This window comes from Otolemur garnettii, unplaced genomic scaffold (genome assembly GCF_000181295.1).
Source record: "Otolemur garnettii isolate 467f Iridium unplaced genomic scaffold, OtoGar3 scaffold00071, whole genome shotgun sequence".
NCBI lineage: Eukaryota > Metazoa > Chordata > Mammalia > Primates > Galagidae > Otolemur > Otolemur garnettii.
The window spans coordinates 1,921,776-1,940,003 of NW_003852466.1; positions in this window are offsets into that span (position 1 = coordinate 1,921,776).

An 18,228-nucleotide genomic window follows, 5' to 3' on the forward strand; every position below is an offset into this window, starting at 1 on the left:
AAAAAAAAAAAAAAACAAGGATGGAAACAGTACCAAAGGTCATTGTGCAATTCTAAAGATTGAATGTAAGCACTTAAGAAATATTTTCTATTTTATTTGTATTGTTATTATTCTACCCTACTTTCCACCTTGAGGTGCAGCAGGAGTTGGAGAAGCCTCACTGCCTAAGCATTTATTGATTGATTTGGTATCATTGCTGTTTTTTTTTCAATTGGTGGACAAGATATTTTTTTAGCCTCCTTTCTTCTGTTGCATTTGGATTACAGAAGTGATTTTTAAAAAATGTTCCTAACAGAGAGTTTCAACCATGTGCAGTTATTTAAAAGGTAAACTTAAGCCCAGACTTTCAGTTATGGGCATGATAGACTAAGATTCTACTGAATAATTTCCTTCCCCTGTAGAAAACAAAACTACTATGAGACTTAGACACAATAAAGACAATCACCTAATAGTAGTAGATGGTGAAGAGAAGCCAACAGGCTCTGATGGGCAGTGCATGCTTGAAGGAGAGATGTGGGTCTAGACAAGTGTCTGACTCTGCTGCTTTTAATCCAGGGTTCTAAGGGTGGTGTGCAAGGCTCAGGTGGCGGCGGCAGTGGTCCATATGAAAAACTCAGTTTTTCCTTTCTGAGAAACCAAAGTGAGGCCGGGAAACTAACTATCAATAGGAATGGGGTAATGCTGGAAGAGAAATGAGCAGAGAAGAGACCCTCAATCTCTGCTCATCATATCTCTGACTGAACCCAGAAATATGCAAGCATATTAGCCTTTAGTGAGGCTTACAGCTTCACTAAAGATCCTAACTGAAACCACACTGCTGTCCAACTTGCAGTTCAAGACCAGCCAAGAAAATTACCAACTAAAAAGAAAGAAAACAACACTGTCAGAGAAAAATAATAGTATCCAGGATCTATTAACTTTCATAATGACTAACATACAATCCAAAATTATCAAAAAATATCCAAGAAAATGGAATATGTTCTCAAGAGAAAATTAAAATGAGTTGTGACCAAACTATCGATGACCCTGTAATTGACGTATGAGGATATTAAAGCAGCGATTATAACAACAGTCAATGAAATAAAACAGAACACGTTTCAGTGAATAAAAATCTCACCAGAGAAATAACAATAATGAAAGAAGACTCTCTAATTATGATAAGGATTCACTGGAAAAACTTAATAAGCCAATAGTCATAATAACAGAGGGAAGAGGAAGTGAACTCAAAGACAGATCAATAAAAATTATCCAAAGTGAAAAATAGAAACAATTTTGAAATATTAACAGTACCCTATTAGACTCGATAAAATAACCAAACATACTTATTATAGGAGTATCAGGAGAGGAGAGACAGAATGGGAAAGACTCAATCTTTGAAGAAATAATAGCTGGACATTTCCCAAATGTGATGAAAGCAAAATGTTTGGACAAAAGATGCTACACAAACACCAATCACAATAAACACAAAGAAGCCAAGTCTAACCCCCAGCATAAAAAACTGTTGGGACCCACGTAGAGTAACTTATTATAGAGTGATTTAATAAGAGTGACTTATTACAAATAGAGAAATACTGATAATTAATAGCCACCTGCTTCTCAGGAAACACAAAGGACAGACAGCATTTCATCTTTTGAAACAACTGTCAGCCCAGAATTCTATATCTGGAGTATCAGTGCACTTGAACTCTCGGATCTCACTGGGGAGCCCAGCACCCGGTGCCAGAGGTAGATACTGTTTCAGGTACAATGAGGAGGTGGCCTGGAAATCTGCCAAAGACTTTCCAACTCAGCTGGGCATTCCGTTTACTGAAATGTCGTGGGTGAAAGACCCAATACACTATCCAGTACTAACTACCTAAAAGAGTAGGAAATATAAGAGCAGATAGGAAAGTTAAGAGAGTGCAACAGCCTACAGTCTGAGACCTGATAGTGACAACAACGGGAAATCACATGAAGAAATTATTATTGGGGCAGTCACATAATTGGGTCAATAAATTTTAAAAAGTTTGCATGCTAAAATTCTAGTAGACGGTGACTGGGGCTAAAAGTAGAAAGAAATGTTGGGGTAAAATACGCTCTTACTCGGGACACTTCCTATGTCTGTAGTGTATCCCTTTCCTGTTTGAGATGTGATATGATGATACAAACATGAAGATGGAGAAGGTGCAGGCCTGCTTCATTTGGTTGCACTTCACTTTCTTGTGCTTGGCAGACGTATTTTTAACCCTGTGTGGGGCAAGTCTAGCAGCGCCATTTTTCAACAGCATGTGTCACTCTGGTCTCTGTGTCACATTTTGGTAATTCTAACACTATTTCAAACTTCTAAATTATTATTATGTCTGTTATGGCGATCTATGATCAGCAATCTTAGATGTTATTAGTACTCTTGTGATTGTTTTGGGACACTGTGGACTGTGCCTGTATGAAGCAGCAACTTAATCCATAAATGTCCTGTGTGTCCTGACCACTCCACCAACAGCTGCTCCCCAATATCTCTCCTTCTCAAGAGGCCTCTCTTTTCCCTGAGATACAACAATATTGAAATTAGGCCAATTAATAACCCTATAATGGCCTCTATGTGTTCAACTCAAAGGGACAGTTGTGTGTTTCCCACTTTAAATCAAATGGGATTTGATTAAGAATGATTAGGTTTAGTGAGAAAGGCCTGTCAAAAGCCCAGACAGGCCATTTGCCCCAAATAGCCAAGTTTTAAATGCAACAAAAGACAAGTTCTTGAAGGATATTCATGCTACTGCAGTGAATACGCAAATTTATAAGACAGCAAAACAGCCTTGTTCCTGATATGAAAAAGGTTTTGGTGGTCTAGATAGGTCAAACCAGCCATAATATTCCCTTAAATTAAAACTTAAGCAAGACCCCTACTCTCTCCAATCCTATGAAGTCTGAGAGAGGCGAGGAAGCTGCAGAAGAAAAGTCTGAAGTTAGCAGAGTCTGTTCCAAGAGGTTGAAAGGGGGAACCCATCTCCACAATTTAAAAGTGCAAGGTGAACCAGCAGGTGCTGATGTAGAAGCAGCAGCAATCCAGAAGATCTAGCTAAGAAAGATGAAAGTGGCTACACTAAACTACAGATTTTCAATGGAGATGGGGCAACTTCATATTGGAAGAAGATGCCATCAAACTGTGATATCTGAAGAGGAGAAGTCAGGGCCTGGTTTCAAAGCATTAGAGGACAGGCTGACTCTCCTGTTAAGGGTGAATGCAGCTGGTGAGTTTAAGTTGAAGCCAATACTCATTTACTGCTCTGAAAACCCCACAGCCCTTAAGCTAAATCTACTCTGCTTGTGCTTTGTGAATGGAAAAACAAAGACCAGATGACACATATCTGTTCTCAGCACAGTTTACTGGATATTTAAACCCACTGTTGAGACCTACCACTCAGAAAAAAGATTCCCTTCAAAATACTACTGCTCACTGACAAGGCACCTGCTCTCCCACCAGCTCTGATGGAGATGTACACGGAGATTAACATTGTTTTTATGTAGCAAGCACACCATCCATTCTGCAGAACAAGGATAAGTTTGACTTTCAAGTATTATTCTTTAAGGAATACATTTAATAAGGCTATTGCATCCATGATACTGATTTCTCTGATGACTTTGAGCAAAGTTAATTGAAAAACATCTGGAAAGGATTCACCATTCCAGCTGCTGTAACAAACATTTGTGTTTCATGAGAGGAAGTCAAAATATCAATGTTAATAGGAGTTTGGAAGAAGTTGATTCCAAATATGGATGACTTTGAGGGGTTTAAGACTTCAGAGAAGAAAGTAATTATAGATTTGGTGAAAATAGAAAAAGAAATAAAATTAGAAGTAGAGCCTGAAGGTCTGACTGAATTGCAGTGATCTTGTGATAAAACTTTAATAGATGAGAAGTTGCTTGTTATGGTTAAACCAAGGAGGTGGTTCCCCAAGATGGAAACTACTCCTGGTGAAGATGTATGAACACTGCTGAAATCAATACAAAGGATTTAGAATATTACATAAACTTAGTCGATAAAGCAGGGGCAGAGTTTAAGAAGATTGACTCCAATTTTGACTGCAGTTCTTTGTGGATGAAATACAATCAAACAGCATTGCACACAGAGAATTCTGTCACCAAAGGAATAGTCAATTGATGCAGCAAACTTCATTGTCTTATTTTAAGACATTTTCTCAGGTACCCCAATCTTCAGCAATCAGCACTCTGGTCAACTCCACAACCATCAACACTGAGGCAAAAAGATTAAGACTTGCTGTAGGCTCAGATGATCATTAATACTTTTGAGTAATTAAGTATTTTAAAACGTTGTTTTTAGACATAAAGCTATTAATATTATACAGTTAGTAGACTACAGTTCAATCTAAACACCAAGACATTGAAGATATCACAACAGCATGGGGAGGAATCTCAGAGGTCCTGTGGCTGAGTGGCTTAGTGAAAATAAAGAAGGCAGTCAATTAATCAAATGTCAAATTTCAATATGAACAAAGTAACTTCTGCTAGAGCAAAACTGCATGCACGCAGCATGTGTGGGAAAATGGCCATACATCACACATCCCTTACAAGGCACCCGGATCTCCCCTGGGCAGAAACCAAATAAGTGTTGGGAAGATAAAGAGAAACCAGACAAAACTGAAGAAGGTGGAAAAACCTTGGTACTTGCCACTGCTTTCAAAACTATGGGAGAACCCACACAGAAGAGGATCCCTGTGAATGTGAGGAATGTGTGAAAGCCTTTGTTTATTACATTTACACCCTTTCAAACTAGAGAGAAATACTGCTATGTAAAGAATGTTGCAAAGTCTTTTAATGTCAAAATTTATTTTGATTCCATAAAAGAACTCACATTAGAGAGAAAGCCTAAAAACTAAACCTCATGGAGAAGTCTTTATATATTACCAGCCTTTCAAAGATGTGAAAGGACCATACTGAAGAGAAACCGGACACATGTGAGCAATGTGGTGGGGCCTTCCATGGGCTCACGCACCTTCAAAGTCATGATGGAACTCACAGTGGAGAAAAACCATATCAACGTAAGGATGTGGTGAAGTTTCCTCAGTGTTTTTTAGAAGACACAAAATAATTCATACTAGAGAGAAATGCTATAAATGTAAAGAATGTGGTAAAAGTTTCAATTTTCTCAGTTATTTTAGAAGTACAAAGTAATCATTCTGGAAAGAAACACCATGAACATAAGTTTGGGAAGGCACTTAGTGGCCTACACTTGACTTTGGCCTAATAGACCCCAAAATGGGAGAAGACCTTCAAGTCTTCTGGGTCTGTCAGGTGCAGGAAAGAGCTCACACTGAGAGAGGGCCCTGCAGACCGAACCAATGTGGGAAACTCTTCAATGTGTCCAGTTCATTACAAGCACAGGAAAGAACCCACTCCGGAGAGAAACTCTGCTGATGTAAACAGTTCCTAAAGCTTTTCTTTGTCCCAGTGCTTTTCAACAGCATAAAAGTGGAGAAACCGTTTGAGAACAGCTCAGACTGAAGAAAAACTTCCAGAATGTAAACAGTGAGGTAAAGCCCACATGGTGCAGGTTCTTTTCAAAAACATGAAAGAACTACAGAGAAACCCAAAGAATGCAAGCAGTGTTCTAAAGCCCTCTGTGATCCTAGATCAGCAGTTCTTAACCTGTGGGTCGCGACCCACGGGAACTGGATTAAAGGGCCACGGCATTAGGAAGGTTGAGAACCCCTGCTCTAGATCCTTGTGAATTCATGAAAGAACTCATACTGGAGATAAACTGTCTAAACACCAACTTTGTTTTTTAACCGCAGTTGTTCCAGTTTCTTTTGAGCACATGAAGTAATTGCACCTGACGGGCAGACGGGAGAGGACTCACAGGCTCGTTCAGTTCGCATCAGTGTCCTCGGGTCTTTGTGACTGTGCTGCTGACACAGAGTACCGGCCTGTACACAGCTTCATTCACACACACCAGTATCACATCTTTCTAGACTGGTTTAAGGTAACATCCAGCTCTGGTTTTGTATCACAAACCCACGGTGTGGGCGCTTGCCAGGGAAAATGGTTAAAAATTTATACCTCCCTGACCGTGGACATTTTCTCTGTGGCAACTTCAGGTGATTCTGAAGGAGGAGGTCTGTAGAAAGAGTAATAGGATCCATGTCGCGGACACCAGCCCTCTCACCACACAATGTCCATTCTCTGCCATAACCATGTCTCAGCTATCAGACATCCTCAAACGTCTTACCTTCCCACGTTTTCTGGCACATTCCACCCTGAGGATTTCTGCCTTTGTTGGATCAGATAAGGGTGGTACGTGTAAAGCCCCTCCCCTTTCTCATAGCCGCTCCCACTGTTTCTCGGATACCTTAAGTCAGTGTCCTAAAACGCACAGGGTAGGTATGAGGGAAGCCAGGTCACCACCTAACCTCCAAACAATCTCCGGTCTTTCCCTGGGCCTCAGACACAAACTTTCTCTCACTTGGAGACCTGTAGTGTCCCTTTCCTAGGCCTCCACCCTTCCTCAACCACAGCCGTGGGCCAGGTGGCAACATTCAGCACCCCGGGGAATGCAGTGGAGCGAGGCCTGTGGACTGAGGTCAGCTGGCCGATGAGCCCGCAGTGGAGGTGGCGGGGAATGAGTAACCCCCGCGGAGGGTGCGTGGCTGAGTCGTGGAACACACACTTGCTTCCTTCGCCACGTTTCCTGTGGAAAAGCAGACAAAGGGTCCGGTGGCGAGGGCCATGTTTCTAGAAGCATTTGTAACAGACGGTTTGAGAGGCTGGACTATCCTCATTCAGTCCCAGTGAGGCCCTTCCTCTTGCATTATTGGACCCCAGTTTTGTGCTTTTGTAGCAAAGCAATTTTTGTCTTCTGTGTCAGATGGTATGAAATTTTTTCCCTGTCAAGATGGGCTCGAAGGGCTACTTTTAAAAAAGAGACCTGGAGAGTAGAAGGCATCCCTTTCTGTCACACGGATGGGTGTGAAAACATTTCACTCTTTGAAGGAAGAGTGGGCCTGCAAAGAGGTTTGTGCAAAATCTGTTTGTGGGTATCTGTGTGAGTTTTGAAGTTCAGTATTAATTACCTCAGTGTGACAGTGATTGTGTGAACACAGTTGTGCTGATATCCCTGCAATTGCCTGATGTTCTAGAAGACAAGAACCAAGAGAATGAGCAAAAATACTCATGGGGCTTAGTCCTGAGAAAGCAGAGAAACTCGGAGACACGACAGGAGGCTCTCGGTGTGCGTCCCTCGGGGAACGTCTGTGAGTGTCTCTGGGCAGTATGTCTCTGGGTTTATGACTTTATGTGTCTGTGTCTGAGCTTCCCTGCCTGTAAGTCCAGTGACAAAGTGAGATTTTACATGCTTGTCTGGGGACCTGCTTGTGCGTGTATTTTTAAATCTAGAATGCTTCAAATTCATTTTCTTTCCTGATTTGCATGGCAGGACCTCCCTTGACACATTGAATAAAACTAGTGAGAGCAGATATCTTTGTTTTTTTTTTCCTGATGTTAGATATTAAAAATGCAGCTTTTCATTATCAAAATGATCTTGTTAGTTTTTCATATGTGGTTTAGAGCAAGTTGAGGAAACGTCTTCTAGTCATAGGCTAATGTGGATTTTTATTATTAAGGAGTGCTGAATTTTGTCAATTTTTTTTTTGCATCAATTGAGATGATTGTCCTTTTTCTCTCATTTTGCTCATGTAATTGATCAAGTTTTGTATGTTGAACCATGCGTATATTTCAGGAATAAATCCCGCTTTATTATGGTTTTATAAAAAAGAAAGAAAAAAATTGTTAGCATACCAATTTCCCCCAAAATGATCTCTTAAACTGAATGTAGCCCCAATAAAAATTCCAGAAGGATTTCTTGTATGTATTTGTAAGGTAAGTGTAAAATTTATACAGGTAGCCAAAGATATTAGAATAGCCAAAACAATTTCAGAAAAGTACAACCAAGTTGGAAGACTCATCCTGCCTATTTCAAGCCTTATTCTAAAGCTACAGCAACCAAAACAATGTGGTTTGGTGAAAGAATATGTATGGATCAATGTTAACAGAATAGAAAGTCCAGAAATAAATATACACAAATGTAAGTAATCGATTTTTACAAGGGTGATGAGGTGTTTCACTAGAGAAAATATAGGGATTCCAGCAAATTGTGCCAAAACAATTGGACATCCATATGCATAAAAAATAAGCCCGGATTTCTCTCCTGGAGCTTATACGAAAAATCAACTCAAAATGACTCACAAACCTAAATGCACAATGTGAAACTACAAAACATTTACATAGAATACAGTGCAGAGAAAAATCTTGATGACTTTGGCTTAGAATGATGTTTATATACGATACCAAAAGTAGGGTCCATAAAAGAATAAAACTTGATAAATTGGACACCATGCAAAGACAGTCCTTTGAAAGACACTCTTAGGAGAATGAAAGACAAGCTACAGACCGTGAGAAAATGTATTGAAATCACATCGGACCAAGTAAGTGTATCTGGAATACAGAAAAGATGCTCAACAACATAGAAAAACCCCAGCCCATCAAAAAGTGAACAACAGATTTAAAAGGAAACATTGTTTAATCCTCAGGCACATGCAAATTAAAACCACAGTGATGTAGCACTATGCACACATCAGAACAGCTATAGTAAAAAGTAGTGATACCATAAAATGCTGATGAGCTCAGGGAGCAACTGGAACACTCATTTTTTTTTTAATGGGGATGCAAAATTGTATAGCTACTTCAGAAAATAGTTTGGCCGTTATAAAATTAAACGTACATTATCACATGATACAGCAAATGCCACTCTTAGCATTTTCCCAAAATAAATGAAAAAATTAACACAAAAGCCTGCATATGAGATGGTATAGTAACTGTACTTATAAACACCTCTCCCTGAATTGGAAACATTGTATATGTCCTACAGTTGATATGTTCATAAACAGTTGGTATACCTAGGCATGGAATACACTCAGGAGTACAGGGCATGCAGGGAAAGGCACAGTTTCAGGATAGGGAATAGCTGAGTCACTCTTATAGAGAGGGTTTCACTACAACAGAACAGCAAGATGGATTTTTTTTTTTTTGGTAATGATGTAACTGTCTATGGTGGTAGTTACACAAATTTATGCATTTGTCAAAATTCCTAGAACTGTACACCCCAAAGAGTGAATCTTGCTGCATTCTAAATAAATTTTTAAGTACATTTAAGAGAAATAATAGCTAATTGGTCCCTGTTTCTATTGTGACTTGAACAAACCAACTGGAGAGAGACATTTTTGAGATTTTGAGAAAAATAATTATGGAAATCTTATTAAATGATGATAAAAAATTATCATTGCTTTTGTTAGGGAGTGATACTGGAATTGCAATTGAGCTTAAGACATGCTTATTGTAGCATGGCAGACACACAATGACTGCATCCTTCTATTTGAAATGTGTCTAATTTTTTTAAAAATTAAGAAATAGTCAAAACAGGCACTCAGCAGCATCTGTAGCTCAGAGGTTAGGGTGCCGGCCACATACACAGAGGCAGGCGGGTTCCAACCCAGCCCAGACCTGCTAAATAACAATGACAACTGCAGCAACAACAACAAAACATAGCCAGGTATTGTGGTGGCACCTGTAGTCCCAGCTACTTGGGAGGCTGAGGCAAGAGAATCTCTTAAGCCCAAGAGTTTGAGGTTGCTGTGAGCTGTGATGCCACGGCACTGTACCAAGGGTGACATAGGGAGACTCTGTCTAAAAAAAAGAAAAAAGAAATAGTCAAAACAGGGAAAAACCACTATGTGCTGAAAGTAAACAAAGACAAATTTTCTAAGAAGGCCCGTCTGCAGGATTTATACCCACTTCTGAGTTATGCTAAGGCCCACATTCTTTACCACTATGCTGTGAACAGCTGCCCTGTGAATTCTGTCTCATTTGTGGCAGTTCAGCTATTTCCGTATCTGAAACATAAAGTATGAGGATACTTTAAGTATGACTACCGATGGTATTATCAGATGATATGATGGTGTATGGGTTCATAAGTTGGTTCAGTATGTGGCTTTTACCATTGAAAAACATATCTTAGAGGATACCACTGAATTAGAGGTTTCTCTAAACAATGAAAAGTTGTCAAAGAATTTAAAATACTCACCTCTTATACAAACCTCAGAAATTTCCCCATTTTCCCCACTGTTTTTATATCTTAGTTAAAGGTAATCATTTCAATATTATTTCAGTGGGCTCAAATAGCTGGTAGGTCATTTGAAAATTATGAGACAGCATTAAGCCAGTTTGTCGGAGGGTGGAGCATGTAGGGTGTGGGAAGAAGGGTGACACCCTATGCTTTGCCTGTGGTGTCCCCACCACAGGGCACCTGGCTACATTGGAGGGAGGTTTTGCAGACTCACAAAATCTCAGGTTGTTTCTTTGCCAAGAGACTGAGGTTGCTGACACACTTCAAGGTGAACCCAGAAGGCCCCCACTGGAGGGCTGTAGAGAAGCCTTCGGTACCAAGAGCAGAACCACCATCTGCAGGTGCCTTCCCCATCCTGTTTGCTGCTTGGCCCGTTAAGGTGACAGTGGCCCAGGAAATTTTGCAGTAACATAAATATGAAGTTATTTAATGGTGGCCTTTCTCCTTTGTGAAAGTAGGACCATTCTTTCCTGCATGCATGTGTGTATACACATCTATTAAGAATGTGTGTATTATATACAGTACCTATATATTATATATAATTTATATGTATACATATCCACTATACAGCAGCCTAGACCAATTACAATGTGGTTGATATTTTACTGAGCATTTGCTATTTACCAAGCATTGTCCTAGAACTTTGTGTGTATTAACTTATTTAACCTTCACACAAACCGTGTTTCTATTTTACAGGTGAGGACACAGAGTGGCAGGTTGGTAAACAACTTGAACCAGTCCACACAGACGTTGGTTGGTTATGCCAGAACTTGAAACCAGGCAGTCTTGTTCTGAGCCTTTGCTTTTAACTCCCACCTTCCATGGGTATGTGTACTTTAGTTTAGAAAATTCGTCCTCTCTTTCTCCACTTACCTTCTGGTAAGAACTTAGGACATGCGTGATGTGCTGATGTGGGGACCACTTGTTTGTCCTCAAACTAATCCTTTTGATCATGTGTTTCTGTGGCATATGTGCTCAGTTCAGTCTAATAGTTGATGGGACACCTGAATAAGATTCAGCCAACACAGACATCTGACTCAATGTTCTTCCCCAAAAAATTCATAACTAGGACTGGTGAAAAGAAGGACTTGCTCTCTGTAGAGGAAAGTTACAGAATGTGAGACTCCAAAGGCAGAGTCAGCCTTGTTTCTTACCATGTGATGGAATCCCGTCTTCTCTGGGGGAAAAAAGATAAAGCCGACCTTCACAGCTGTGAGAGATGGGGACTTCCAGCTGTGTCGGGCTACATCTCTCTGTTAGGGAAGCCCAGTTCTGTGTCTGCCTGTGATTTAGTTTGATTACCCATCCCTTTCTTTGATTGTATAGGATGCCCCAAGTGGTATCTTTTAGCAAATTCCCTCTTTTTTGGGGGGAGCTCTTTTTGTCACTTGGTGTCTATATTAACTGTATTATTGTCACAAATCTTCACTCCCCTTTTGGAATAAAAGACCCATCCATATACTTTGCCATGTGACTTCCTCCTGGTAGGGAATATATATCCTGCCCCATGGACTTTGGGCTTGGCCATGTGACCCACTTGGGCCTAATGCAGTAGGAGCAGGGATAGGATGGCAGTCCGAGTGGGATCTTTTTTTTATTAAATGATAGCTGTGTACATTAATGCAATCATGGGTTACAGTGTGGTGTTTTCATATACAATCTGAAATATTTTCATCAAACTAGTTAACATAGACTTTATGTCAGTTTTCTTATTCTGTTAAGATGTTTATACTCTACTTTTAGAAAGATTCACTTGTACCCTTGTAAGACAAACCATAGAGGTGATCACTCCAACCACCCTCCCTCCACCCATCTACCCCTCCCCCTCAAAATTCTTAGGCTGTAATTAGATTATAACTTTCACATAAACTAGTTTCATAGTAGGGCTGTGTACACTGGATATTTTTTCTTCCATCCTTGTGATACTTTGCTAAGAAGAACATTTTCCAATGGGATCTTTAAGGGGTGGCAGCATCTCCACCACTTTTCTTGCACTTCTGTTCTCCCCACGGGAACAACACCCACCTGTCCAGCAGGGGCCACTGTGTCAGCTGGCTGGCTCCACATAGCAGGAGAGCAGGCCTGCCACCAGTCAGCTCCTGACCTGCAACCTGGGTGACACATACCCTTTGTAAGTCTCTGAGAATGTAGACATAATTACACAGCATTGCCTCAGAAAGAACCAACTGATAGAACATCATGGAGTCTCAATCAATTTGCTCTGTGCCGAGTGCTTTTGCATGCCACGAGTCTTTGAGCAAAATACTTGGTATCCCCCATTTTGCAGTTGAGGCAACATAGTCTTAGAATCTATAAATAACTGTCCCAAGGCTACTAAAAGATGTGGGAATCAAACATAAGAAATACATGAAAGTAGGGAAATTTTTATTGAGCCAGTAAAGTAGGATAAATAGGGTCAAGTAGGATAAATTTTTATTTATAATATTAATTATAATAAGTAGGATAAATTTTTATTTATAATACTTATTAATATTTTAATTTCTTTCTCTCCCTTCAAATGGAATTAGTATGGTCTCTTTTCTTCAGATAGAGAGCTCTCCAGCCATATTTAAAAGGTCATAGAAGTTACAAAATTAGATTTGTAATTTTTTCCCAAAAATTATGGAAAGGTGAGTTACATCTGTAAAAGACTGAATAACGTTGCAACAAATTATTTAGCAGAGGCGGTTTTACAGCAATTAACAGGTGGCTTTAAAAAAGTAATTGATGATTCATGGGCATTCCTAACTATTATTTTTGAAAGAGTTTTAGACATTCTAATGAGCAGTTTCAAGGGTAATTGTTATGGCTGTTATTTTTAGAAACATGGCAGAGCCTAAGTACCAATTTGTTCTGCTATCTACATATTTGCCTAATTCTTTTAAGGGATGAAATCTATCTGTCCTCACTGGAGTTGTCTGTTGGCAGCTTGTTAGGGCAGGAGGAGGCGGGAATGGGGAAGGCCTGGACAGGACAGAGACACTGCACTGTTCATAGGCTGGATGCCTGGCCTCGGCACACCCATTCATGTACGTGCTTCGTAGAATGAAAGTATGAGCAAAGCATTAAATGGCTTGATAGTGTGCTGAACAAAAAATGGAATTCTAAAACCGTATGAATAACCCTCCACTCTTCAAATCTTTCTCCCATAGTATCAGTTCTTTTCAGTTCACATCTTGTGAGACCGCCAGATGATCTCCATGCAGACATTTCTTCCTTCAGATGACTAAGTGGTTCACCCAAGGACACAAGTGATTTTTGAATGTGCATCTTACTGGTTGGGGGTGATGATTTTTTTGTCTGGCTTTTCAAGCTCTTTGATCCAGTAGGAATAAAGTCTTCACTATTTGTAAGGGAAGATTCAGGAGCTGGTGATAAAACAACACACGAGTGAAGGTCTTGAGTAAATATTAAAAAGCTCCCTGCCTCTGGGTGCAAGCTGGAAATGCCAGAGTTGGGAGTTCTGAGACTATATATCCATCATCCATCTCTGAAACTGATGGACCTGATAGATCTGGGAAAGGCATTTGCTTCTCTGCCCAATCACTGTAACTCGCTGTGCTCTGTGATCAAACTTTAGGCAACATTAAACAATAGGAATGAGAGCAGTGATCACATGGACCTTGTGGGTTACAGAAACAGAAGGGGGCTGCTGTGCGATTAAGAACTGGAGGAATCTAGTTGCGACCACAAATGCAAACCCTAGCAGGTGAAAGATATTAGCAAAGCATGCATGAATTTGAATAAGATATAGTTGGGAGATGGGATTTAAGCATTAACACAAAGCCTTCCTTATTCTTTCTGGCATCTCCATTTGGGTCACTTTAGGACTGTGCCAATTTTGCTCAACAGAGCTTTTTAGGATCACGTAAAATTTTCACTTCAAACAACAGAATAAGTGTTTGTAGTCTGCTATTTTCAAGATCACCTATACAAGGTATTTAGATTCTTCTTTTAGCTGAAGTAGTCCCTATGTCCCTGTAGAGTTGCTTCATGAGATTTTCCACATTGAATTAATATTTAGAGTTGAGGTTTGGAAAAAGAATCAAAAGATTTTGGAAAGATTCCATTCATTATTGACAATATATTGAAGATGTATTATACATGTATTTTTAAATTGACATTCCCCCCCTCGCAGACTCAGCCACAAGCTTGTTTTCCCACAAAGGAAAATGTTATAATTGTCATGTTTAAATGCTGCTCCTTTATCTAAAAGAAACCAGAACAGTTCTATGTCTACTACTTTAGTCTGAGCCCATTAAATTCTCTTTCCAGTGTTTTCGAGAAGGCTTTGTTTGAATCCATGTTTATATAGAACTAAGCTATAGTCTCACATATCATTAGTCTTTTATTGACAATATCAGGCTTCGGGAAAAGTGATCACTTATCAGATTCACAGTGCAACAGCTTAACAGAGGCTGACATAGACAGTACGCAGGGCCCATGCCTGTTCTATTAATGCGTGACATTTTAAACAATAAGGCTGTCAGACCCTGCTCTGAGTAAAGGGCTTTAATCATGACAGGAATTAGTGCACACGACAGGTGATTATGTGTTGGAAATAAGCCAGGGCCAGGACCAGCTGCAGTGCTTCACGTTATTTGTAATCTCAGTAATTGCAGCTTTGGGAAAAAAATTATTTGGGATAGGAGTAACCCAGGGTTGGGGGAGATGTAAACAAAAACCATATACAACCCATTTATTTCCACAATAAAGGTCTCTACAAATGGGAAAAATTCAACCCACATTACAAACTGTAATCCATCTCCCTTCTCTTCAATTCAATAACATGGCAATATAATCATGCCTTCTTTCCCTTTCTCAAAGTCCAACTGTAGTGTCTCCTTGCAAATAAAATAATTCTTGAACCATCTAATTTCTAATCTGAGATGAAAAGTTCTTCTAAAATTATTTAGGTTGCAATATCCAAAGCCAGTCAGAAAAACATGGGACTCAGTTGAAAAGGCATTTTTCCAAGTTAAATATTCTGCCGTTTAGCTAAGATAAACACTGTATTTGATTACCTTCTGTTGGAGTTTACAAAAAGAGGTAATTCTTTAACTATGAGGCCATTTGTGAAGAGTGATCCAGTTGGAATCAATGATTTAGAGAATTTCAGACATAAGAGACTGGAAAGCATATCAGAAAACTGACGGGGGAAAAAAGCAAGAACAAGGTTAAACAAGCAGGAAACAAAATTTTGATTTTCTGTTGTGGTTAACTTTCTACAGCAACAAACTAGAATGTAAAAACCAGCTCTGTCCTAGTTGTTGATCTTTAATCATATTTACTGATTGCTTTTTGATACAAATAGTATCTCAAATCTTTCTATTTTCCTTATGCCCATATGGTTATTACTACAAAACATAATCTTGGCACAGTAGATTTCTGAAACATGTTTTGTTTGGTTCTTTTTAACTTTTTATTTTGTCATAATTTTAGATTTTCAGGTATGTTGCAAGAATAGTGTTAGAAACTCCCTCATCCCTTTACCCAGAGTCATCAATTTATATTTTGTCCCACTGATTATTATCTCACTAAACATTTACTTATCTATGAATACTTTCTGAACCATTTGAGGGTAATGTAGAGACACTGAGCTCTTGAATTTCTAAATACTTCACAGTGTATTCCCTGAGAACAAGGAAATTATCTTATATATCCAAAGTACAATTTTCAAAATTGGGACATTTAACATGGACACAGCAAAGTCACAGACAACTTTCATCAGTACCCCAATATAGCCCTTTATAGCTAATTTTATTTTCTCATGCAGAATTGAATCCAATACTGCAAATTATATTTTGCTGTCAGGATGACTCAATCTCATTTAACCCAAGACAGTCTCCCAGCTTTTTATTTTTTTTAAACCATTATAGACTTTGCCATTTTGTGGGACAACAGTCATTCATTTTACAGAATGTTCCTCATTTTGGGCATCGCTGTTTCCATGTGATTAGATTCTGGTTAAGGGAAGTATTGGGCATACTCTGCAGTAAGGCTGTGTCCCCCTCAGGACATCAGATCAAGAGGCACATGGGTTTGGTTCATCCCAGTACTGGTGGTATTGACTTTGATCCCTTAAGTAAGATAATATGGTCCATGACCATACACTGTCAAGGAACTGTTTTTCCGTATAATTAATTATCTGTGAGGAGGTACTTGGAGACTATGCAAATAACTTATTTCCCATTAACCCTTATCAAGCTTTAGCAATAATTGATGCTACACCATTCCTTCTGCATTTGTTAGTTGGAATTCCACTGTGAGGAAGAAATTTTGCAACTTCCCACTTAATTATTTACTCATTTATCTATCATTTGTTTATGTCAACATAGACCTATCTGTAGATTCTTATTTATGCCATAAGTTATAATTCATGATTTATTTTGATGCCCTCAATTCCCATATTGGGTAAGTAGACACCTCATCCAGTTAGCCACTATGTCTCTTTGATTTGCTATTATCATTTTGTTCTCCTTTACTTTATCAGTTTGGGTTCTGACACTGCCCGACCGGCAGGCGGTGTCGGGGAGTTCGTGATCGGCGTATGAGAGGGAGAAGGAAAGGGAAAGGGTGAACACAATCACACAACCACTCATACAGTATAGGGAGAAGACTGAGCCGAAGCTGTTTATTTGGGATCGGTACAATCTTATATAGGGTTAGTACAGGGGGAGTGGTTATGCTGTTCTGACAGGAGGGGCCCTGCGCTGTGCTCTGTGTTTCTGTCTCAGTCTTATACAGTGTAGCTAGTTCTATCCTGTTTACTTACCAGCACTGGTCTCTTTATAGGCCTTTTCACGTGGGGGTTGCATTAGGCTAGCACTTCCTCTTAGGATGTAGTTTAATATTTCTGTTAACCCTTACATCGTTCCACCAGAGAAACAGAAATAGTGGGAGGAGGAAGGGGGAGAGAGAGACAGAGAGAGGTTTGTTGCAAAGAATTGGCTTACATGATTGTGCAGCTGCCTAGGCAAATCAGAAGCCTGTAGGTCACTGTAACAGACTTGAACCTCTTCTCCAGGATCTGAAGCTATAGTCCAGAGGGGAATTTCTTTATTTTTATTTCTGCTCTTACGGTATTTTAAATAATTTTATTACCCAGGATATTTCCTTTACTTAAGTCAGTTAGTTGTGGATGTCAATCACAAAGGCATGACATTCACTGCAACACCTCAATTAGAGTTGCATCAAGTAACAGAAGCTAGGAGCCTAGCTGATTTGACAAATAAAACTGATCATTGGGGCAGTGCCTATGGCTCAAAGGAGTAGAGCGCCAGATCCATATGCCAGAGGTGGTGGGTTCAAATCCAGCCCTGGCCAAAAAACTGCAAAAAAAAAAACCCCAAAAACCCAAAACAACAACAACAACAAACCCCTGATCATTGCACTTACATTCTGTCATCAAATCTTTCAGTCTGATCTTGTACTTTACCTGCTAGTCCTGTAATAAGACTTTTCTCCAAGAAGGTCTAGCATTTTAAACTGGGCAATGGAATTTACAGACCAATCTAAATTGGGTGCCAGATGTGCCCATTGTAAGAGTATAGCTTAGTTCTATATCAATATGGATTCAAACAAAGCCTTCTAGAAAACAGTGGAAAGAGAATTTAATGGGATCTAGACTAAAGAAGTAGACATAGAATTGTGCTTACCTACAAAGGAAAAAATAACCTGTTGAGATTTTAACTGAGGTTGCATTGACTCTATAGATTATTTGGGGAAGCAGTAATATTTGAACAATACTAACTCATCCAGTGTGTGAATAGGGTACACATTTCCATGTACATAGGTCTTCATTAACTTCTCTCAATAAGAATTTGTAGGGGACGTGTTGCACATATTTCATTTTTATAAAAATGAAGAAAATTTTCACAGTATGAATACTGAGTCATATAATCTAGAAAATAAAACACCTAATTCCTTTAATGAGGACAAAGTTCGGCAAAGGATCTCAAATGACTGTCTGCATAAGGCCATTGAGACTGATGCGCAAATCTTCTTAGTCTCTAATATTTTCTTAAAACTTGACAAATAGTAATTGCATACGGGTG